This window comes from Heterodontus francisci, chromosome 5 (assembly GCF_036365525.1).
Source record: "Heterodontus francisci isolate sHetFra1 chromosome 5, sHetFra1.hap1, whole genome shotgun sequence".
Taxonomy (NCBI): Eukaryota; Metazoa; Chordata; class Chondrichthyes; order Heterodontiformes; family Heterodontidae; genus Heterodontus; species Heterodontus francisci.
Window position 1 is genome coordinate 82,072,717 of NC_090375.1, and position 24,147 is coordinate 82,096,863.

Below are 24,147 nucleotides of genomic sequence, written 5' to 3' on the forward strand. Positions count from 1 at the left end.
TTTAAATGTGTGCCCCCTTATTCTGTAATTATGTCCCCTAGTTCGAGATTTCCCCCACTAGCGGAAACATCTTCTAAACATCTACCCTGTTGAGCCCCCTTAAAATCTTTTATGTTTCTATAAGATCACCTCTCATTCTTCTAAACTCCAATGAATAAAGGCCTAACCTGTTTAGCGGCTCTTAATAAGACAGCCCCTTCCTCCCAGGAATCAGCCTAGTGAACCTTTTCTGAACTGCCTACAATGCTAGTATATCCTTCTTTAAATACGGGGACCAAAACTGTACACAGTACTCCAGGTGTGGCCTCACCAGCACCCTGTACCGTTGTAACAAGACTTCCCTATTTCTAAGCCACTAGCCCCCTAGCAATAAAGGCCAAAATTCCATTTGCTTTCCTAATTACTTGTTGCATCTGCATGCTATCCTTTTGTGTTTCATGCACAAGAATACCCAGATCCCCCTCTACTGCAGTATTTTGTAGTCTTTCTCCATCTAAATAATCTGCCTTTTTATTCTTCCTACCAAAGTGGATTACCTCACACTTTCCCACATTGAACACCATCTGCCAAATTTATGTCCACTCAGTTAACTTATCTATATCCATTTGTAGATTCATTGTGTCCCCATCACAACATGCCTTCCCTTTTACTTTTCTATCAGAAAATTTAGATGCACTACACTCTTGTCCCTTCCTGTAAGTCATGAATGTAGATAGTAAGTAGCTGAGGCCCTAGGACCGATCCTTGTGGCACCCCACTAGTTACGGCTTTCCAACCTGAAAAAGACCCATTGATCCCGACTCTCTGCCTTCTGTATGTTAGCCGATCCTCAATCCATGCCAACACATTACCCCCAATACCCTGAGCTATTTTGTGCAATAACCTTTTCTGTGGCACCTTATCAAATGTTTTCTGAAAATCCAAATACACTACATCCACTGGTTCCCCTTTATCCACTCTGCTTGTTATATCCTCAAAGAATTATAGGAAGGATATGATTGCACTGGAAAGGGTGCAGAGGAGATACACCAGGATGTTGCCTGGGCTGGAGCGTTTCAGCTATGAAGAGAGACTGGATAGGCTAGGGTTGTTTTCCTTAGAGCAGAGAAGGCTGAGGGGGGGACCTGATTTGAGGTATACAAAATTATGAGGGGGTAGATAGGAAGGAACCTTCTCCCTTAGCGGAGGTGTCAATAACCAGGGGGCATAGATTCAAGGTAAGGGGCAGGAGGTTTTGAGGGGATTTGAGAGAAAACTTTTTCACCCAGAGGTTGGTTGGAATCTGGAACACCCTACCTGAAGGGGTGGTAGAGGCAGGAATCCTCACAACATTTAAGAAGTATTTATTTATACAACACTGAAACAGGCCCTTCGGCCCACCAAGTCTGCGCCGACCAACATCCACCCATTTATACTAATTCTACATTTACCCCATATTCCCTACCACATCCCCACCACCTACCTACACTAGGGGGGCAATTTACAATGGCCAATTTACCTAACGAACTGCAAGTCTTTGGCTGTGGGAGGAAACTGGAGCACCCGGCGGAAACCTACGCAGTCACAGGGAGAACTTGTAAACTCTGCACAGGCAGTACCCAGAACTGAACCTGGCTCACTGGAGCTGTGAGGCTGTGGTGCTAACCACTGCGCTGCCCTTAGATGAGCACTTGAAATGCCATAGCATACAAGGCTATGGGCCAAGTGCTAGAATATGGGATTAGAATAGATAGGTGCTTGTTGGCCGGCACGGACATGATGGGCCCAAGGGCATGTTTCTGTGCTGTATAACTATGACTATCCTTCCTTCGATAAGGAGACCAAAACTGTACGCAATACTCCAGGTGTTCTGGATAATCCGTATATAGATGAAATGCATTTTGCCTTTGTTAGGTTACATATGAAGTATGTTTTCACTAATACTGCAGAATTTACACCACTAAGTTGGAATATAATAATGATTTAACAATCAGACTTTTTTACAGTGATAAAATTAACAGTCACATTTTGCCTTGCGGCAGTTTACTGAATTCAACTTTTAATAATATTACGGTCTTTCACTGGAGAATTGTAGCAATACAAAGTTTGTACGATCAATAAGGATTACATGCATGCACACAGATTTTATTCTGACTTATGTTGCTCCTCAAAATTGGAGTATATAGTTTCTCTATCTTGATTCTGGTGTCTTTAAGTTGCTGTCTCGCTTTTTTTTATGTAGTCTTTTTCCTTTTGTCTGTCTGTCTGTTTCTCTGGTTTCTTTTTTGTGCTGTTGGTCCTTTTTTTTTCCCCTACCCTCTTTCCTTTCAGATGCTGGGTAATGTGACCAAGAAGGGGGCTCTGAAATAATGGAGGCCACATTTTCCAGTGATGGCTGCAACATCGGGTGTGCTGTTGAGGTCCCCCAGAGTGCAGTCCCTAAGCAATTAATAAATCGATGAAAAGTTCCACTTTACGCTGTTAGTCTCACTGTAAAGACCTTTGAAACACTTGACCTTTTTGAATGAGGTGTAACTGAATTTTTAATGGTTTATTAAGCTCAAAATTACTTCTAAATGCCCCGGCTCTGGAAAACTCATTTTATTTTTGTTGAATGTTAAATTTCGCCATAATAATTTTAAAGATCTTTTTAAAGTTTGCTTGTTATTTTGGCTTCTACCTAAACCCAATCATTTTATTTGGCTGTCTGAAAGTTTAAATTAAAAATCAAGGGTTTCGGTGCTTTTGACTTTCTGGTTTGCTGTCTGAGAATCCTTCAGCATGTGGCTACTTGCCTTGCTTGCTGACCTCAATGCTGCTAGATGCCTGGAGATCCCCTTGACTTGGTGCCAGATTTAAACAGCCTTTGGGAAAGGGGAAGTCTGCACCACAGATTGTGGGCACCTCTCTTTAAGGTCAGCATATTGCTGACTGTAAAATCCAGTCCAACAACTCCAGTAATGTGGAACTTCCTCAGTAAACTGTCTATCTAGAGTATGTACCCCAAGTCCTGCAATAGAACTTGAGATAACATTTCTGACTGTGAGCACTGAACCAAATTCACACTAATTCATTTAGTTAAGCTTGTCCAATCCAAACATTTGGTCTTGATCTTTCTTGTCAGATACTTTGCAACAGTATCGCAAGTTGTTATGTTGGGTGGAGTACAGAACTGTGAAGTGTTGATTTTAAGAAAGTGTGTGCACTAATGCTTCCGATTTTTATCCGATACTTCTGCTTTTTCCTTTCACTTTGTTTTCTTGTCATTTTTAAAAAATCATTTTGTTCCGTTCAGTGCAAAAAATGCTTAACACATTCTTCTTAGAAAACTCTACTTTGTCATAAAATCACAACAGCACAGAAGCAGGCCATTTGGCCCATTGTGTCTATACCAGCCTTCTGCAAGAGCAACTCAACTAATCCCACTCCCTGCCCTTTTCCCCTGTTAATAAATAGTTTCAAAGGTGTGTTTACCTGTGAGGAAGAAAACCAATATGCCAAGAGTAAACATGATTTTAAAACTAGTCAAAAACATCAACAATTGCTCCTCTGACATTTGTTTTTCTGCTTTGTGAAAGACATGTGACTTGATCTAATTATTAACTAATTCTTCTCAATTTCCTATGAGATGCATGTTCATGCTTATAGAGACCAGCTTGTTACTATCAATTCAAACTCTGAGCAGCCTTTGACCATATAACTTTTTATCTTGTGAGGTTGGAATTGATTTGCACTTTCAATTGGTTAGTGATCTATTTGTTTTTGTTTTACTTTTGCAAGCTGGCAGTTAAACAAAAATGTACTTTGCAATCGCGTGTTTGGTAAACTTGAATGTTAGTTGTCTTCTTGTGAGTACAAACTATTGGAAAATATTTACAATAAACTAGGATTTGTGAAGTTTTCAGGAGGGAAAACACTCCTTTTAAAATGTATTTATACAAGGAGGATTTTGATTCTTCAGGAGAAAGTAGCAGTGAAAGTGAAGATAATAGCTTTGGAAGATCCTGGCTCTGGGTGAGTTTGTGAAGCTGGTATAACCAGGACAATAGCTCTTTTCGGCAGGGTTTGGGAGTGGGTGGCGAAGGATCTGTGACCTTTTTCTCATAACTTAAATGTCCTTGCTGTTTGGTTTATTTTTTACAAGTTCTGGAGGTCTTTCTAGCGTACAGTGCAGAATGACAACGTATTAATAAAGCCTGAAAATTTAAAAAACTATAAAGCTCTAGGATGTTTGTTTGTATTCTGATATACATGAGATAATTACATAGCAACAGGAATAGGCTATTGAGCCCCCCAAGCCAGTTCAGTCTCAAATCCGATCATGCTGATCAGAACCTCTACTCCATTTACCTGTGTTTGCTCCATAGCCCTTGAAACCCTTTCTCAACAAAAATCTGAATCTCAGTCTTGTAAATTTCAATTGACCAAGCATCCACAACCCTTACAGGCAAAGAGTTTTACATTTCACTACCATTGGTATGAAAAAGTGGTTCCTGATTTCACTCCTGAATGACCTAATTCTAATTTTAGGTTTGTACTCCCTTGCTCTGATTCTGTCACCGGACCAGAGAAAATGCTTTCTTCTGTATCTACCCATTCTAATGCCTTTATCGTTTTAAACACCGCAATTATATAATTGTGCGGCACAGTGGTTAGCACTGCAGCCTCACAGCTCCAGCAACCCGGATTCAGTTCTGGGTGCTGTCTGTGTGGAGTTTGCAAGTTCTCCCTGTGTCTGCGTGGGTTTCTGCCGGGTGCTCCGATTTCCTCCCACAGCCAAAGACTTGCAGGTTGATAGGTAAATTGGCCATTGTAAATTGCCCCTCATGTAGGTAGGTGGTAGGAGAATGGTGGGGATGTGGTAGAAAATATGGGGTTAATGTAGGATTAGTTTAAATGGGTGGTTGTTGGTCGGCATAGACTCGGTGGGCCGAAGGGCCTGTTTCAGTGCTGTATCTCTAAATAAATAAAAATCAAAAAATAAACAAAAATTAGCTCACCACTCACCCTTCTGAACTCCAGGGCATTCACATCAAATTTATGCAACTGGGATACTCTTAACCTTTTAATTCTGATATAATTCTGGTGAATCTCTACTGCAGCATCTTCCAAACCAATATATCCTCCCTAAGGTCTGGTGTCCAAAACTGAACACAGTACTCCAGATAGGGTCTGACTAAGGCTCTGTTCAACTGAAGCATTACTCCCACCACCACTAGCACCCACCACCCCCAAAGCCCCTCTCTGAGACAAAGCAAACATTCCTTTAGCCTTTATGATTACTTTTTGTAGCTGTGCACGAGCTTCTAGCAATGTGTGTCCATAAATCCCTTTTTTGGTCTTTCACAGTCCCTCATCTTGCCATTAAGAAAATATTCTAGCATGTATGTCTTGGTTCGAAGTGCACTGGTTTAGTTGTTCATTGGCAGGTCTGGCTGGACCACATGAAGCACTGCTCCACATTGCGTTCATCTATCTGCCACAGTTTTGCAGACACACTTGATCTGTTTATCCCTTTTGCAACTTCATGCTCCCATCCACACCATTGTTGGCAAAATGGAGTTGATTATTTGGAAGCCATATTATTTAATTGCACTTAACTGGGCGGCGCAGTGGATGGCACCGCAGCCTCATAGCTCCAGCGACCCGGGTTCAATTCTGGGTCCTGCCTGTGTGGAGTTTGCAAGTTCTCCCTGTGTCTGCGTGGGTTTCCTCCGGGTGCTCCAGTTTCCTCCCACAGCCAAAAGACTTGCAGGTTGATAGGTGAATTGGCCATTATAAATTGCCACTAGTATAGGTAGGTGGTAGGGAAATATAGGGACAGGTGGGGATGTGGTAGGAATATGGGATTAGTGTAGGATTAGTATAAATGGGTGGTTAATGGTCGGCACAGACTCAGTGGGCCGAAGGGCCTGTTTCAGTGCTGTATCTCTAAATCTAAAAATCTAAATCTAAAATCTTAACGGGTAATTATCAAAATAATTTTGTTTAAAGGACATTGAGAAGCATTGTTTTGTGAATTGGAATATGCCTTAGTTGTATTAGAATTTCACCGATATTGATGGTTAACTCTATTTCTGTTCTGAAATTGGTTTGCAAGTATATGCAGCTGTGTATTATGTTATTGACACTGTTGTGCTTACTTTGGAGGTAGCTGTATAATAAGCAAAGACACTCACTATTGAACAATAGCAAACTATGTTCACAAAGGTTTTCAGGTTGGGGGGTTAAGTAGGAAGTAATTGGGGGCCATTGAGACCAAATTTAATACTGGATCTTATAACTAGATAAGTGTGGATGCCAGCTATTTTCATGAGTTTTATACCAAAGGCCTTTACTGAATATCATTGGCATGAATGTTGGGCCTTTGGGCATTGCTACATTGTTATTTTTGATATTGAACCACAGGATAAATAAGAAATTAATAGATTTCTGTCTTTAGGAAGAGGGACTGTTTTTATCTACAATGCAACTGCTTCAGTGATCAGGTGCAGCTGAATCAGTCCAACATCTCATTTGTCGTCTTGCATGCTAACTTTTTGTATTCCTTGTATGAATACGCCCAAGTCTCTCTGAACATCAACATTTAAAAGTTTCACACTTAAAAAAAAAAAAATTCTGCTTTTCTGTTCTTAGTACCAAAGTGAATAACTTCACACTTCCCCCACATTATACTCCATCTGCCACCTTGTTGCCCACTCACTTAACTGTCTTATCTCTTTGCAGCCTTTGTGTTCTCCTCACTGCTTACATTCCCACCTAGCCTTGTTTCATCAGCAAACTTAGGTACCTTACTCTTGGTCTCTTCGTCTCAGTCATTAATACAGCTTGTAAGTAGCTGAGGCCCCAGCACTGATCCTTGAGGCACTCCACCAGTTGCAGCCCACCAACATCAAAATGCCCCACTTATCAGTACTCTCTGCTTCCTGTCCATTAACTAGTCCTTCATCCATGCTAATATATCACCCGAACTCCATGAGCCCTTGTGTATAAAAATTTTGTGACACCTGATCGAATGCCTTTTGGATGGCCAAGTATACTACATCTACTGATTGCGCTATTATCGACCCTACTAGTTGCATCCTCAAAAACACTAATAAATTTCATGAAACTATGTTGACTCTGTCTCAGATACTATGATTTTCTAAATGCACTGTTCAGACTTCCTTAATAGATGCCAGCCTTTCCCCAATAAATGATTTCAGGCTAACTGTAGTTCCCTGTTTTCTCTCCCCCTCCTTTCGTGAATAGTGGTGTTACATTTGCCAACTTCCAATCTGCTGGGACCATACTAGAATCTCCATCCTTCTCCCTGGTGACTGTCTGAGGTTGAAGCAGATCTTTCATGACCTTGTGTCATGATTAACCCAGAGATGAGCTTCTAACCACAAATCCATGCCTCATTAAGATCGCTGATTTCCACCACCCTAACGTCCCCTGACTCCATTCCTACATCAGCTCATCCCTCATCTGTGTGTTTGTTGCCTCTAGACTTGACTCTTTCAATGCACCCTGGCCAGCGCCCCTCATTTTACCCATCCCTGGGTCTGTAATTTTCTGCAGCCCTACAACCCTCCAAGATATCTGCTGCTCCAAATGGCCTCTTGAGCATCCCCTGTTTAAATCACTCTAACATTGGTAGCCATGTTTTCAGCTGCCAAGGCTTTAAACATTGAAATTTCCTCCCTAAACTTCTCTGTCGCTCTACCTCACTTTTCTCCTTTTAGGATACTCCTTTTAAACATACTTCTGACCAAGCATTAGACCATTTGGCCTGATCTCTCCTCATGTGGCTTGATGTCAAGTTTTGTTAACGCTCCTATGAAGCACCTCAGGACATTTTACTGCATTAAAGGTGCTACGTAACTGTAAGTTAGTGTTCTGTGACTTCACTTACCGCTAATAACTGCAGCCAAAAATGGGAGTGTGCATGGGCACAAAGCTAAAATTAAGGAGTGATTCGAAGAAGTTGTAAATAGATTCAAGTCTGTGTGTGTAGTCATTATTACATGTTGTGGTCACAAAAACATTTATTTTAAAAGTCTTTTATCACAATATTCCACACAGAAACTTTCTCTTCCAAATCTCTCTCTATGCAAAGGCGTAGTACTTCAAATTGTTAGTGTGTACTCATTTCTCTCTAGAAATTGTTAAAGGGATAGTGCTTTAACAGCATCAATTGCCATTTGTCATGAACCGGTTCCTGAAATCTTTTAATCATATTTGAATAAACACAAAGCTCTAGCTCCACAGGATGTGGTTATTTTGGTTTCATAAATTAGTCAGGGGCGGTGATTTTCTTTTAATCAGTCTTGTGTTTCTCATACGTCAAATTGGCTTACAGCATCTTTTAAACCACTTCCATGTTGGTGTAAAATACTTCCTGTTATTCCTCCAGCAAGTACTTTATGTAGAAGTTTTGTATTTTTACTTTGAAATAGTTGAACTTTCTTACTTGGAAACTTCTGAACTATAAAGTAAATGGAAAAGTCCTTGGGAAAATTGATGTACAGAGAGATTTGGGTGTTCAGGTCCATTGTTCCCTGAAGGTGGCAACGCAGGTCAATAGAGTGGTCAAGAAGGCATACGGCATGCTTTCCTTCATCGGACAGGGTATTGAGTACAAGAGTTGGCAGGTCATGTTACAGTTGTATAGGACTTTGGTTCGGCCACATTTGGAATACTGCGTGCAGTTCTGGTCGCCACATTACCAAAAGGATGTGGATGCTTTGGAGAGGGTGCAGAGGAGATTCACCAGGATGTTGCCTGGTATGGAGGGCGCTAGCTATGAAGAGAGGTTGAGTAGATTAGGATTATTTTCATTAGAAAGACGGAGGTTGAGGGGGGACCTGATTGAGGTGTACAAAATCATGAGAGGTATAGACAGGGTGGATAGCAAGATCCCCAGAGTGGGGGATTCAAATACTAGGGGTTACGAGTTCAAAGTGAGAGGGGAAAAGTTTAGGGGGGATATGCGTGGAAAGTTCTTTACGCAGAGGGTGGTGGGTGCCTGGAACGCGTTGCCAGTGGAGGTGGTAGATGCGAACACGATAGCGTCTTTTAAGATGTATCTAGACAGATACATGAATAGGCAGGAAGCAAAGAGATACAGACCCTTAGAAAATAGGTGACATGTTTAGGTAGAGGATCTGGATCGGCGCAGGCTTGGAGGGCCAATGGGCCTGTTCCTGTGCTGTAATTTTCTTTGTTCTTTGTTTCTTCTCATTATGTACTGGGACAGCAGTAGTGTAACTGTTGTACTTGAAACTATTGTCTCATCCTGCATGATGTGCTACTGCAGAAAAGAGGCCAGTCTACAGAGTACAGATTTTGACTCCTTTGACTTTTTGTAAACTACTTTTTTATTAATTTTAAGTCTCAGGAGGCCAATGTAAGCCAGGTTCCAGTATTTCCACTGCTAAATCTGGCTCTCTAATTCTTGCAGCAAGTGTGCAGAGCTGGATTCAGCAATGTACTTGGGACCTAGCTCACAGACAGTTGGAATTAAATGACACCATTTATAAAAGCAACTAAAGTTTATCAGTTTTTATATGTAAGCAATGTTTTAGCTCTGCAATGTGGTTTCCCACCCCCCACCTCTCTAATTCTCTTCCCTGCTCCCAGTCAAGTGGTTCAATAAACTGACACTCATTGTGTTGGCTACCAAGGAGCATTGGGAATCCAAGGAGCCATACTCCAGCAAGAAGTTGATGCCTTCAGGGAGGGGAGAAAGCTTAGCAGAAAAATTAAATATTTTTAAAACACTTTTTTGGTGTTGAATGTTAGCAGCAGTAAAATTACTGCTCTCTGTGACTTGTTAATGGAAAGCCAACACACTGTTTCCCATTCAACTTAATCTGATTTCAAATGTGCACCTTTCGGTTGATTTGCGTTACTCTTTATAACCACTGAATCTTCCAGTGGTTGGTTTTGGAATTTGTGTTTTCTTTTTTAAAAGTACACTCACCTGATATTGAACTTTACTTGTGAACTGATAAAAGTAAGTGGCTTAATGTTTTTTCTCTGATTTGTGTTTATCTTGGTTATGTCGGGTTCGTTGATAGAGACTTTTTCCGAATATCTGTTGCTTTCCATACAGATTCCCTAAATCATATTTCTGAAGCTTTCTTTTATACATGAATCTGATTCTCTGAGCTGCTTTTATTTGGTTTCATTTTGAGGTCAGCCAATTAATAGCTGAACAGTTTCAATTGAGCAACACGCACACACACTTTAAATTACAAACTAAAGCTCGCAATACCACGCAGGAAAATATTAAATTTAATTGAATTTGAGGGAGTAGCAAATTGGATTAAAATTAGTTAGAAGGGAAGAGACAGATGGCAGGAAGTTACAGGCAATTTGAGTGGTTTTATGTGGGTTGCGAAAGTACGCTATGATGCTATGTGTCCGACAGGCCTGTCTTCTGGAACTACCTCTCTTCACTCTACGCCAATATAGGGCTCGAGGAAGTAGTGTCCAAATTTACAGACGATGATAAAAATAGGAAGAGTAATTCTTAAGTTGTTGCGTTAGTGGGATAATTAGAGGGTCCTGGCTGTGGAAGCATTTGGAAGGAGCTTCCAAGGTGGGAGTGATGGAATGGCAGTGGAGGAACGTGGTGGTAGTTTTACAAGTTTTAGTTGAAATGAAGGAAGTACTTTAATGTGCAAGAATTCTATAGTCCTAAATAGGTGACTGTTAACCAAATAAACATAAATGCATAGATTATATTGTATTCACTTCCATTGTCTATTTTAATTATCAGATTCCACTCTGTAAATTGATTTATTTTGCTTTGTATTTGATAGAAGAAAAACTTGTATCTGAAAAATCTTTTAAACTTCTGAATTTTTTTTTTGAACCTTAGTCAAAATGGGTATTTCTCATTTGCTGTCATTATTGAGAAAATTCACTGTTCCCTGCTGGAGAATGAATAGAGAACTCCATAATAAAGCATGTTCCATTTTGTGAAAAAGATTTATAACTGGGAATCCTTCACAATATTGAATGTATTAATATAAAAGTTATATATAATAACTAAAGCATATTTTGTTCCTCAGATCCACTTGCTGCTCCTTCAACCCTATTCTCACCAAACTGCTGACCACCCAACTTCCTTGCCTGGCCCCTTGTTGGTTGATTATTGTTTAGGGTTCCCTCCCCTTCAAATCTGCCATCATCCCCCACCCCTTTTCATTTAAAAAAAAAAATAAGCCCACCCTTGACCCACGTCCTTAGAATCTACTGCCCCATCACTAACCTCCTTTTCCTTTCAAGTCCTTGAATGTGTTGTCTCTCAAGTCCGTATCCATCGTCCCCCATAACTCCAGGTTCCCACCCAGCTACAGCACTGAAACAGCCCTTATCAAAATCAAAAATGACAGTCTCAGTCACTTAGAATATGGTTAAATGATCCCTCCTCATCTTTCTTGCCCTATTTGCAGTCTTTGACATGGTTGGCCACACCATCCTCCTCCAATGCTTCTCCGCTGTAGTCCAGTTGGGTGGCACTGTTCTCGGAGTTTTGTTCCGATCTATTCAGTCGAAACCGGAGAATCCCGTGCAGTGACCTCTCTTCATACTCACCTATACCTTGAAAGTTCCCCAAGGATCAATCCTTGGCCCCTTCCTATTTCTAATCTGTGTTGTCTCATCTGAAAAAAGGATTTTGGGTTCCACATGACGACACCCATCTCTACACTCTCCACCACTTTTCTCAACTCCGCCTCTGACTCTGATTTGTTATGGTGCTTGTCTGATATTCTCTACTGGACAAGCTGCAGTTTTCTCCGACTAAATATTGGGAAGACCAAAGTCACTGTCTTCAGTCCCTGCCACAGACTCTATATTCCCCTCTCTGTTTCAGCTTCAAACATTGACCAAACAGTTGGCAACCTTGGTGTCACATTTGATCCCGAGATGAATTTCTAACCCACTATCTACTCCACCACCAAAACCACCTACTTACATCTCTAACATTTGCTATCTCTGCACCTGCCTTAGATTATCTGCTGCTGAAACCTTCATCTGTGCCTCTAGACTAGATTGTTCCAAAGCTCTCCTGGATGGTTTCCTATCTACCATCCTCCATAAATTTGAGTTAATCTAAAACTACTTCCTGTATTTTTTTTTTATATATTCATTCATGGGATGTGGGCACTGCTGGCCAGGCCAGCATTTATTGCCCATCCCTATTTGCTGTTGAGAAGGTGGTGGTGAGCTGCCTTCTTGAACCGCTGCAGTCCATGTGGGGTAGGTATACCCACAGTGCTGTTAGGAAGGGAGTTCCAGGATTTTGACCCAGTGACAGTGAAGAAACAGCGATTATAGATTAGAGATACAGCACTGAAACAGGCCCTTCGGCCCACCGAGTCTGTGCCGAACATCAACCACCCATTTATACTAATCCTACACTAATCCCATATTCCTACCAAACATCCCCACCTGTCCCTATATTTCCCTACCACCTACCTATACTAGTGACAATTTATAATGGCCAATTTACCTATCAACCTGCAAGTCTTTTGGCTTGTGGGAGGAAACCGGAGCACCCGGAGAAAACCCACGCAGACACAGGGAGAACTTGCAAACTCCACACAGGCAGTACCCAGAATCAAACCCGGGTCCCTGGAGCTGTGAGGCTGCGGTGCTAACCACTGTGCCACTGTGCCGCCCTAGCTCCAAGTCAGGATGTTGTGACTTGGAGGGGAACTTGCAGATGGTGGTGTTCCCATGCATTTGCTGCCCTTGTCCTAGGTGATGGAGGTTGCGGGCTTGGAAGGTGCTGTCTAAGGAGCCTTGGTGCATTGCTGTAGTGCATCTTGTAGATGGTGTACACTGCCACTATGCGTTGGTGGTGTAGGGAGTGAATGTTTGTCGATGGGGTGGCAATCAAGCAGGCTGCTTTATCCTGGATGGTATTGAGCTTCTTGAGTGGTGTTGGAGCTGTACCCATCCAGACAAGTGGAGAGTGTTCCATCACACTCCTGACTTGTGCCTTTATAGATGGTGGACAGGTTTTGGGGAGTCAGGAGGTGAGTTAATTGCTGCAGGATTCCTAGCCTCTGTCCAGTTCAGTTTCTGGTCAGTGGTAGCCCCTAGGATGTTGATAGGAGATTCAGCGATGGTAATGCCAATAAATGTCAAGGGGAAATGGTTAGATTCTGTCTTGTTGGAGATGGTCATTGCCCGCCACTTGTGTAGCACGAATGTTACTTGCCACTTATCGGCCCAAGCCTGGATGTTTTCCAGCTCTTGCTGCATTTCGACATGGACTGCTTTGCGCTAGGTATGACTCCAACCAGTGGAGAGTTTTCCCCCCCGATTTCCATTGACTTCAGTTTTGCTCGGGCTCCTTGATGCCATACTCTGTCTTGATGCCATTGTGTGCCTTGATGTCAAGGGCAGTCACTCTCACCTCACCTCTGGAGTTCAGCTCTTTTGTCCATGTTTGAACCAAGGCTGTAATGAGGTCAGGAGCTGAGTGGCCCTGGCAGAACCCAAACTGAGTGTCACTGAGCAGGTTATTGCTAAGCGAGTGCCACTTGGCTGGGTAGCATCTACCCATATTGCTGGGTAGATGCCAGTGTTGTAGCTGTACCAGAACAGCTTGGCTAGGGGCACTTCAAGTGCTGGAGCACAGGGTTTCAGTACTATTGCCAGAATATTGTCAGGGCCCATAGCCTTTGCAGTGTCCAGTGCCTTCAGTCGTTTCTTGATATCGCAGAGTGAATCAAGTTGGCTGAAGTCTGGTATCTGTGATGTTGAGGACTTCAGGAGGAGGCCGAGATGGATCATCAAGTCGGCACTTCTGGCCAAATCCCATTCACCCATCACTCCTGTACTCGTGGACCAACATTGGTTGCTGGTCCAGACACTCCTCCATTTTAACATTCCTATCCTTGTTTTCAAATACCTCTGTAGCCTCATCTCTCCCTCCTCCAGCCCTGTAACACCCAAGATCTTCCAGTTTCAGCCTCTTGCGCATCTTCTGATTTTCATTGCTCCAGCATTGACAGCCATGCCATCAGCAACTTCGGCCTTGATCTCTGGAATTTTCTCCCTTTTAAACCCCCCCCCCCCCCCCTTTTGAGTTTGCTCCTTTTAAAAGCAACCTCTTCGGCTTGTCCTGTATTCTCCATGTGTGGCTCGCTGTCAAATTTTGTTTGATAACGTTTCTGCAAAGGACCTTGGGCCATTTTTGTATTTTAAAGGGGCTATAAAATTTTGTTGAAATACACCTGATTTATAATCTGGAAAGCATTTGACAGGACCTATACTTAGTACAGATCTAAATGTTTAAATAAATTCTGTGCACCACCAAAGCTGTTTTTATATTTTCTGTTCAAATTGGTAGCAGCAGTAAAAATTCCAGCCAGGCACTACATTGTTCTGCTGCCTGACTTCTCTTTAGCTCAGATTCTGATTCTCTCTCTCAAAAAGGAGCTCTTGAGCCTGCTAGTACTCATCTGCAGTTAAATTTTAAATATTTTAGTAGCATAACTGGAGTATCTACAAATTCGATCTAGTTAAATGACCTATGGTTAGGGTATTTGTAAGCATTAAATTCTCTTTGAGCTATCTTCAAACCTGGTTTGATAGCCTACCCGAGTTGCACTCCAGGCCTCAATCAGCTGCCCTCGCTCTGGTAAGATGGTAGCAGTCTGGTAGAAGTGGGATTGGGAGATGTTAAGTTGCGGAGCTAGTGGGAGAATTAGAGGGTCCTGAATGTGGTAGCATTGTGACGAATGTTCCAAGGTGGGACACTGATTATGTGGTCTGAGAATGTGGGAGCACTGGGATGGTGCTGGAGGGGTGTGGCAGTCATGGGATGGAAATTTCAGGTTATGCCTGTGCTTGGAGGATGACACTGTGCATTTGTTGCAGTTCTGTAATAATTGGGGGGTGGGTGGAGGGAGGGAGGCGGTCTTGTGAGATCGTGAGTCTGTGGAAGAATTAGGAAGGGTGTATAACAGATTGAGATGTATCATCAATTATGGCACCATGCGATGAAGAATGTCATCGAACCATATAGAACAGGAGACGACCATTTATAAGGTCATAACTAGGAGCTAAAGCAGGCCATTTGGCCCATCAAGCTTGCTCTTCTATTTAACAAGATCATGGCTGATCTTCTATCTCAACTCCACCTTCTGGTATTATCCTCCTTTAGTATCGAAAAGTCTATCGACCCGTGTCTTGAATATGCGGAATGACTGAGCATCCACAGCTTTGAGGGAGCGAATGTCAAAGATTCACAACCATTTGAGGGCAGAAATTTCTCATCTGAGTCCTAAATGGCCAACCCTTTTATTCTGAAACTATGACTCCGTGCTCTAGATTCCCCAGCCTGAGAAAACATTGTCTTATCATCTGCCCCGTCAGCCCCTTAAGAGTTTTATGTTTCAATTAGATCACCTCTCATTCATCGTGCCATCTCTGCTCCTTTGTTCTTTCACCATAGCCCTGCAAATCTTTTTTCATATGTATATCCAATTGCCTTTTGAAAGTTGCTATTAAATCTACTTCCAGATTGTACCTCACTTTAATATTAAAAAAAATTCTCCTCATTGACCCTGCTGCCAGTGGAAATATTTTCTCCCTATTTACTTCATCAATTTTGAAGACCTCTATTCAATCTGTTCTTGTCCTGCTTGTGAGGAGAACAATCCAACCTTCTCTAGTCTCTCCACATGCTTAAGTCCTTCACCCTGGTACCATTCCAGTAAATCTTTGCTGCGGTCTCTTTCTAAAGCCTTGGCATCTTTCCTAAGGTGTGATGCCCAGAATGGGACAAAATATGTCAGCTCAGGCCTAACCAGCGATTTATAAAAGTTTAGCATAAACTCCTTGCTTTTGTTCTTCCTCTATTTATAAAGTCAAGGGTCTTGTAGTTTCTTAACAGCCTTATTAATTTATCCTGCCACCTTTTAAAAATTGGCATACATGACCCTTGGGTATCTGTTCCATTTGACAACATTGAGTTCAATAATTTCAGAACAGGACGCCCCCCCCCCCCCCCCCCCCACTTTTTTCTTTTAAGTTATATTTTTTTCTTACTTTTCATTTTATTTTGGTTTGTTTCATTTTTTTTTAAACCATGTGCCTGCCCATGCTTTTTTTTTTCATGTTTGTGCTTTTGGCTAGGAGTGTTCATTTTTCTGTCCGTTCACACCCTCTCTGCACTAACGCTTTGTCTTTCAGCACACCATTAACACACCTTTACCTTTGCTCCATGACCACCTTATCAGTTATTCTCTGATCCTCTGTCCGATCAACACCTTTCCTTTTGTTATCTCTTGCCCCACCCCACTTTATTTGCTTAAAACCTATTCAATTTCTAGCCTTTGCCAGTTCTGATTGAAAGGTCATTGACCTGAAACGCTAACTCTGCTTCTCTTTCCACAGATGCTGCCAGACCTGAGTATTTCCACCATTTTTTGTTTTGCTCTCTGTTCCGGTCCCCCTTCAAAATGGCGGCATTTATTTTATATTGCCTTACCCTATTACACCCAGAATGCATAATTTCAAACTTCTCTGCTTTTAATTTAATCTGCTATGTGTGTGCCTATTTCACCATGCCTCTGTACTCCTGAAATCTGCTCCTTTCATCATTGTTCTGAAGAAGGGTCACTGACCTGAAACGTTAACTCTGCTTTTCTCTCCACAGATGCTGCCAGACCTGCTGAGTATTTCCAGCATTTCTTGTTTTTATTTCAGATTTCCAGCATCTGCAGTATTTTGCTTTTACCTTTCATCATTGTGTTTAGTGAGTGAAGTCCTGGGCTTTTGGAGCACGAGAGGGATGTTTCAGTGATGAGTTGGAGGGTGAAGCTGTCCCTTCGGCTTTAAATTTTTAAGCCACCTGTTTGTTTGCAATAATATCTTTCACACTGAATTTTTAAAAAATATATTGAAGCACTAAAGTAAGTTTCTAGTTCTAAACTGTCAACAGCTGAAAAATAAAATGTAGACTATTTTGTCTGTTAGACCCTGATATAGCTGGGCATGGAAGACTATGGTTGGGTGAGAGGAATGAAGTTGATCTGCTTTTCTGAATATCATCTAAATTTTTTTGCCGTATGATTATTCACTCCCCTACCTCTAACTTCCAAAAGCTCCAAGATCTTTCCTCCAACTCCGGCCTCTGTGTAGTGTAGTTTAGAGATACAGCACTGAAACAGGCCCTTCGGCCCACCGAGTCTGTGCCGACCATCAACCACCCATTTATACTAATCCTACACTAATTCCATATTCCTACCACATCCCCACCTGTCCCTATATTTCCCTACCACCTACCTATACTCGGGGCAATTGCTAATGGCCAATTTACCTATCAACCTGCAAGTCTTTTGGCATGTGGGAGGAAACCGGAGTACCCGGAGGAAACCCACGCAGACACAGGGAGAACTTGCAAACTCCACGCGGGCAGTCCCCAGAATTGAACCTGGGTCGCTGGAGCTGTGAGGCTGCGGTGCTAACCACTGCGCCACTGTATCTCCCACTTCCCTTGCCCCATCATGATCAACATGCCTTCTGATGTCCAGACCTTGAGCTTTAGAATTCCTTCCCTAGACTGCTTCACATCTCCTTTAAAATCTATTTCTTTGACCAAGCATCCAGTAAACCTAAAATATCTTCATTTATCTTGTGTTAGCTTTTATCTGAATATGCTCCTGTGATGTGTGTTGGGATGTTTTTTACATTAAAGGTACCCTATAAATGCAAGTTGTCTGTCTTCAAATGTGGCCTGTGGCATTGAATATTGCCAGGCTGCTGAACTTGCCAAGGAAAGCATCATTGTCAGTTCCGAAATAGTCTACCTGCTCATTGATACGTGTGCCTTCCAGCAAGGCTCAGTGGATACTAATAAAGTGCAAGAAACTCAGCTGCATTTCTTCTCCTTGAACTCAGGATGGTTTGAGGTTTATCCTAGTACTTTGTGTCTGAGCTGAGTTACGCAGCCAACTTTGAAAAGAGTAGGGATAAACCTGGAACCTTTTTTTTAAATGGCTCAATATCACACTGGGTGTGTGTGTAAGCAGGAGTAGGAGTGGAGAAATTCCTAAAAGGAGGCTTTGGCAAAGCTCAATTCTCAAATTTGGTAAACTTCAAATTCCATGCAGGGTAGGTTCTGTCAATTCTGTCCCGATGTAAATCTATAAACTCATGCCTAAAAGTGCCAACAATTAAAAACCATTCTTAATGTAGTCAAGTGTTTACAGATCAAATACCCATTGTTCTTTTTAAGAGATCACCAATTAATTCACTTCTTATTGTTACGACCATGGCGGGGGTAAGGCACTGTTAATTCAGTCCCACTGCTCCACAGATCACAGCATATTAGTAAAGTTTCCCACCTACCAGAAATTTGTTAAATTAAACACATTATCGCCAGAATAAAGCACACCAAACCAATGTTTCTTTAAACAACAACAAAATTAACTATTTATAAACCAAGTTTTAAACGATAATGAGAAGTCTACATGTATGAAAAGATTTTACAGCTCCTTATTCTTCCTCGCCCTCATTCCCACACATACATTCAAAAATCAACGGTTAACCGGTTTTAAAATATTTTAAATTAGAACTGTTTCTTAGGAATAATAAAATAACTGGGTAACTCCTGGTAGGATATTTCTGGATCGGTGATATGTCTGAGTCGAATAGTCGGATGCCACTGATCTCTCCAGGTAAGTTTGCTAAACAGTCTGATGGGTAGGTGTTCAAGGCACTTCGTCTGCAGCAGATGTCACACAGATCTTTCAGCAAAAGTGTCGCAACAAGTCTACTTGCATTTTAAAATAGCAGTCTAACACTAGAAACTTTCTTGAGATTTCAGGAACTTCTAAATATACAAAAAGCAACAGGGCTCACGCTTGAAGCAGAGATTTGCCAGAGACTGGAGACAATGGGAATTTTGCTACCTTTCAACAATGCAGGCTTCCTCTCGGCAAAGGAGCCTTTCTCCACAGAGAGCAGCAACTCTTCTTTCTCTGGGTCTTTTCTCTTGCTTCAAGCAGGTCAAAAACCACACTGTGATTGCAGCACTTGTTCCATGAAGGGTAAAGCTTATTTTCAGAGAGAATCTGTCTTTTTCTCTGGACTATCAGCAAATCATAGCTCCCACCGCTCTCTGGTCTGTTTCACGCTACAGAACTGACTTAAGAGCTTTACAACAACAAAGTCACAAGAAAGTCGTAAAACTTCCTCTGCTGAGCTGCTTGGATACAAATTGCCTTCCTCCACCCAGTTCAGCATTCAATGTCCTCCAAAGCTCTTCTTTTCTCAGTTTTAAAGGCGCACCGACCTCAGCTTTTTAAAAAAAAAACTCTTATGGCATTATCCAGAACAAATTTTCTGATTGATCTGTACATCAAACAACCCATTTACGTTCCTGTACATAATTTGTGTCTGTTCAAACTGTGGATGAAGCCAATTATTTTTGTGTATTGGCTATCTGCTAGTCATAATAACACAGGAATTATTTTAGGTATCTGAAGCCTATTTAAATTCACCCATGCTCTAACTGTCCAAAGTCACATATGAAGAGCTAATATGGAAAAATTACTATTTGATGCATGAGCAAAACTCTGCTTGTCCAGTAGAGTGGGAATGGCATAGACATGGAGGGCAATGGAGATGCTGTAAGTGGGGCAAGGCAAATATTCTAGCCAAAATTATTAACTACTGTTTTGAGTTACTTTTGGAAAACAGATGACTGCGAGCATTAGCTCTTGTATCTTCCTGACTATTTGTGGTTATACTCTGCAATTTTGTGGTTAATTAAGAACGACAGCACTTTTTTGGAGTTGGTTTTAGATTAAATGGTGGCTGACAGTTATTGACATACTTTAAATATTAATCCAGACAGTTTAAAAGAAAATTATAGTGAATGACGGTGAGACTAATTTTAGTTGATGGGCTTGGTGTCATGAGCATTATGCCTTTTGTTTTCTGGACGATTTGAGCATTGTGAAGTGTAATGTGTAAATACTGGATTGGATTTTGCTGTAGAAATCTAGCCAATGGCACACATTTTATGCATGTGTAAATTAAACAGCAACTTCTGGCGATGACACATAAATGGTGACATGTGGAAATCGGGAAGTTGGTGTTCGAGATGCCCTACTTCAGAAGTTGTGCAAGAATAGTATCCTTGAAACGCACAAACAGCATGAAGTTATGGTCCTTGCATGATGTACATACTAACTAAACTCACTAGAAAAAATTAGTATGTCCATTCTAGTGTAAGTACATTTTTAACAGTGTGATAGGTCTTAATTACTGCCAGATGATCTCTGTGTCACTGAAAATTTGCTTTTACAAGTATGGAGTTTCATTCCTTCAGATTTTAATTATTGTCGGGAGACTTTTTTTTCAAAAGTACAAGTTTTTCCTTTCTGTCTTTCCTACCTCTCAATCCCAGCTTTACTTTGCCATGCCCTTACTTCATTTTCTGGTTGGCCCTGATTTGATATTGAATTTAATATTCCAACTATTTCCAGGTTCATGCTCTGCGTTGCTCATTACCAATTCTTCAGTAATGATTAATAGATGCACACTTTCTTGCTCTATTTACACAGGTTCCAGATCCCTTGTAGAGGGTGCTGCACTGAAAAAGCATTCTAACCACAGTAAGTGCCAGTCAAAATTCTGTAGAAAGTATGTGAGCAAATGTAATGAATGCCATTTGTTTGCTTGCCACTAAACGAAAAGTCCAGTTCAATGCTGCTTGCAGTTTTAATTTGACAATTTTAAAGTTATCAAAACTACACAACAGTATCATTACTGAACCTTTAATACTGGGCTTCAGTTGTATCCTTCTTTACAACCTCTACAATACCCTGTAGTAAAAACAGCAAACAAATCACTATCCATTAATAGGGTCAGGGTCCAATTGGATTTTTTTTTTAAAATTGGCTTAAGGACAGAAAACAGTGTGTCATAGTAAATGGTTGCTTTTCAGACTGTAAGATGATAGACTGTCGTGTTCCCCAAGGATCAGTGCTGGGACCACTGCTTTTGATATTTTATATAAATGGCTTGGATCTTGGAATAGAGTAGAATCTACATCAGTCGGGGCATAGAGTATAAAAATAGGCAAGTCATGCTGCAGCTGTACAGAACTTTAGTTAGGCCACACTTAAAATATTGCATGCAATTCTGGTCACCACACTACCAGAAGGACGTGGAGGCTTTGGAGAGGGTACACAAGAGGTTTACCAGGATGTTGCCTGGTCTGGAGGGCATTAGCTATGAGGAGAGGTTGGATAAACTCGGATTGTTTTCACTGGAACGACGGAGGTAGAGGGGCGACAAGATAGGGGTTTACAAAGTTATAAGCGGCATGGACAGAGTGGATAGTCAGAAGCTTTTTCCCAGGGTGGAAGAGTCAGTTACTAGGGGACATAGGTTTAAGGTCAGAGGGGCAATGTTTAGAGGGGATGTGCGAGGCAAGTTCTTTACACAGAGGGCGGTGAGTGCCTGGAACTTGTTGCCGGGGGAGGTCGTGGAAGCAGGTACCATAGAGATGTTTAAGAGGCATCTTGACAAATACGTGGATGGGAATAGAGGGATACGGACCCCGGAAGTGCTGAAGGTTTTAGTTTAGGCAGGCATCAAGATCAGCACAGGCTTGGAGGGCCGAATGGCCTGTTCCTGTGCTGTACTGTTCTTTGTACACCAAACTTGGAGGTGTGGGCAACAGTGAGGGTGATATGCCTGCAACAGGACATGAGCTAGCAGAATAGGCAGAGAGGTGGCAGATGGAATTTAATACTGACGTGTGAGGTGATGCATTTTGGCAGCAGGAATAGGGATAGGCAATATATAATTCATGACCCAGTTCTAAAAAGTGTGTAGGAACAGAGGGACCTGAGGGTGCATGTGCATAAATCTTTGAAGGTGGCAGAATATATTGAGTGGTTAGTAGAGCATATGAAATCTTGGTATTCATAAGTAAAGGCATTGAGTACAAAAGCAGTGAAGTTGTGCTGAACCTTTTATAAAGCTTTGGTTAGACTCCAACTGGAGTATTGCATCCAGTTCTGATCACCACACCTTAGGAAGGATTTGAGGGTGCTAAGGTCATTTACCAGAATGATTCCAGGGATGGAGGATTTTAGTTACAATGTTTGGTTGGAAAAGCTGGGTTTGTTCTCCGTGGAACAAAGGAGGTTCAGGGGAGATTTGATAGAGGTGTAGAAGATTATGAAGGCTTGGATAAGTTAGACAAGGAAAAACTGTTCCCATTAACAAATAGTACAAGGACTGAGGAGCACAGATTGGAAGCTTTGGGCAAAAGATGCTGGGGGAATATGAGGAAGCACTTTTTTTTTATGCAATGGGTGGTAATGACCTGGAACCTGCTGTCCACAAGGGTTGTGGAAGCAGAGACGATCAATGACTTCAAGAGGAAGTTGAATGGCCACCTGAGAGAAATAGACTTGCAGGACTATGGGGATCGAACCATGGAGTGGGACGGAGTGCAGAGCTCCATGGAGAGCCACATGGACTTGATGGGCCAAATCGCCGCCTTCTGTGCCATAAATGACTCTGACTTCTGTACGGTTCATCAGTATGCTGGGGGTTACCATTGACCTTAACTGGATCAGCCTTATAAATACTGTGGCTACAAGAGCAGGTCAGAGGCTGGGAATTCTGCAACAAGTAACTCACCACTCTGCTCCCCCAAGCTTGTCCACCATCTACAAGGCTCAAGTGAGGAGTGCTTTGGAATGCGCTGCACTTGCCTGGATGGGTGCAGATCCAACAAAACTCAAGAACCTGCCACCATCCAGAACAAAATAGGCCGCTTGATTAGCACCCCATCTACAAACATTCACTCCCTTCACTGACTTTCAGTGGCAGCAGTGTGTACCATCTACAAGATGCACTGCAGCAACTCTTCAAGCCTCCTTCAACACCTTCCAAACCAATGACCTATACCATCCAGAAGGACAAGGGCAGCAGATGCATGGGAACACCACCAGCTGTAAGTTCCTCTCAAGCCACACACTATCCTGACTTGGCACTATATTGCCATTCCTTCACTGTCACTGGGGTAAATCCTGGAACTCCTTTTGTAGCAGCACTGTGGGCCTACCGAACACCAGATGGACTGCAGTGGTTAAAGGTGGCAGCTCACCAACACCTTTTCAAGGGCAATTGGGGATGGGCAATAAAAGCTGGCCTGGCCAGTGACGCTCACATCCCATAAAAGAAATGTTTTTAAAGTCGCCGAATCGTTAGAGTACTTCAAGGAATATGAAAATGCAACCAAACACCAATGATCTGCACTCGTTTGTTAATTCCTATTTGTTTATACTTTGGTTTTGCTTCAACAAACTGCATCATTTATCCTTGCTACTCCCAGTGGCATAGCTCGACTTAACCGGGTGCTGTTTTAAGTTTATTGTAAGTTTGCAAGAGGGAACTCCACTCTTAAAGCATCGCTTTGAGTTAAATCTTCAAATTGTTTTCTTTGCGAATTGAGTTTAATGGAACCATGAAAATTTCCAAAATTTGGTCTGCTGAAGCTTAGTAACAAAGTACTGAACACCACTGCTACCTCGGCTATAATATTGAAACATTTAAAACAACGATCTCAGCCAGTTTTCCACAAATGATCACTTTTATTTATGATGTGTATATTTTTTAATTCAAAATCCAGGCAAAATATTTTTTTGAATCTTTGTGGTTTTTAAAGATTTTTCTCATAGTTAATTTGTTTGCATGTGCATGTTAATACATGTGTATATATGAATTTTTTGATTTGGAGAGAGGGGTGTTTAAAATCTAATACTTAGTAAAGCAGCTTGTTTCCAAGTATACAAGTGCTAGAATCAAGCTATTTCCATTCAACTTTGTTTTTAAAGCTGCAATTCAATTTTCCTGTGTTTTCAAAGGTTTCAGCTTGCTCAAATTACTTAGTTACGTGCTTATATGCCTTTTCAAGTAAAGTTGCCCCATTCTCGTGATGTCATCAGGCTGAATGTGTCCTGGACTTAATTATGGCTTAGCCTGATTCTGATTTGAAATAATTGTCTTGTCTTTTTATCTTTTATTAATAGAATGGGTGACTTATTGACTAAAAATTACAGGGATGCAGAACATGGTACAGCTGAGAATTTATCTCTCTCTTGAACAAAGCAAAGCAGCTTA

The 24,147-nt window shown here is 41.6% G+C and overlaps 1 protein-coding gene across 3 annotated transcripts in view; it reads left to right on the forward strand.

Annotated features, from left to right (window-relative positions):
- The window catches only part of lpin2 (lipin 2), a 125,187-nt gene that overhangs the window by 14,778 nt on the left and 86,262 nt on the right, over positions 1–24,147 (forward strand). The window contains exon 2 of one of the 3 annotated variants that reach the window (XM_068031702.1): positions 20,568–20,618. The exons of the other annotated variants lie outside the window; for them this stretch is intronic. The gene's annotated coding sequence lies outside the window, so the exon portion shown is untranslated. The remainder of the gene's footprint in view (positions 1–20,567; positions 20,619–24,147) is intronic. 3 annotated transcript variants of the gene reach the window in all.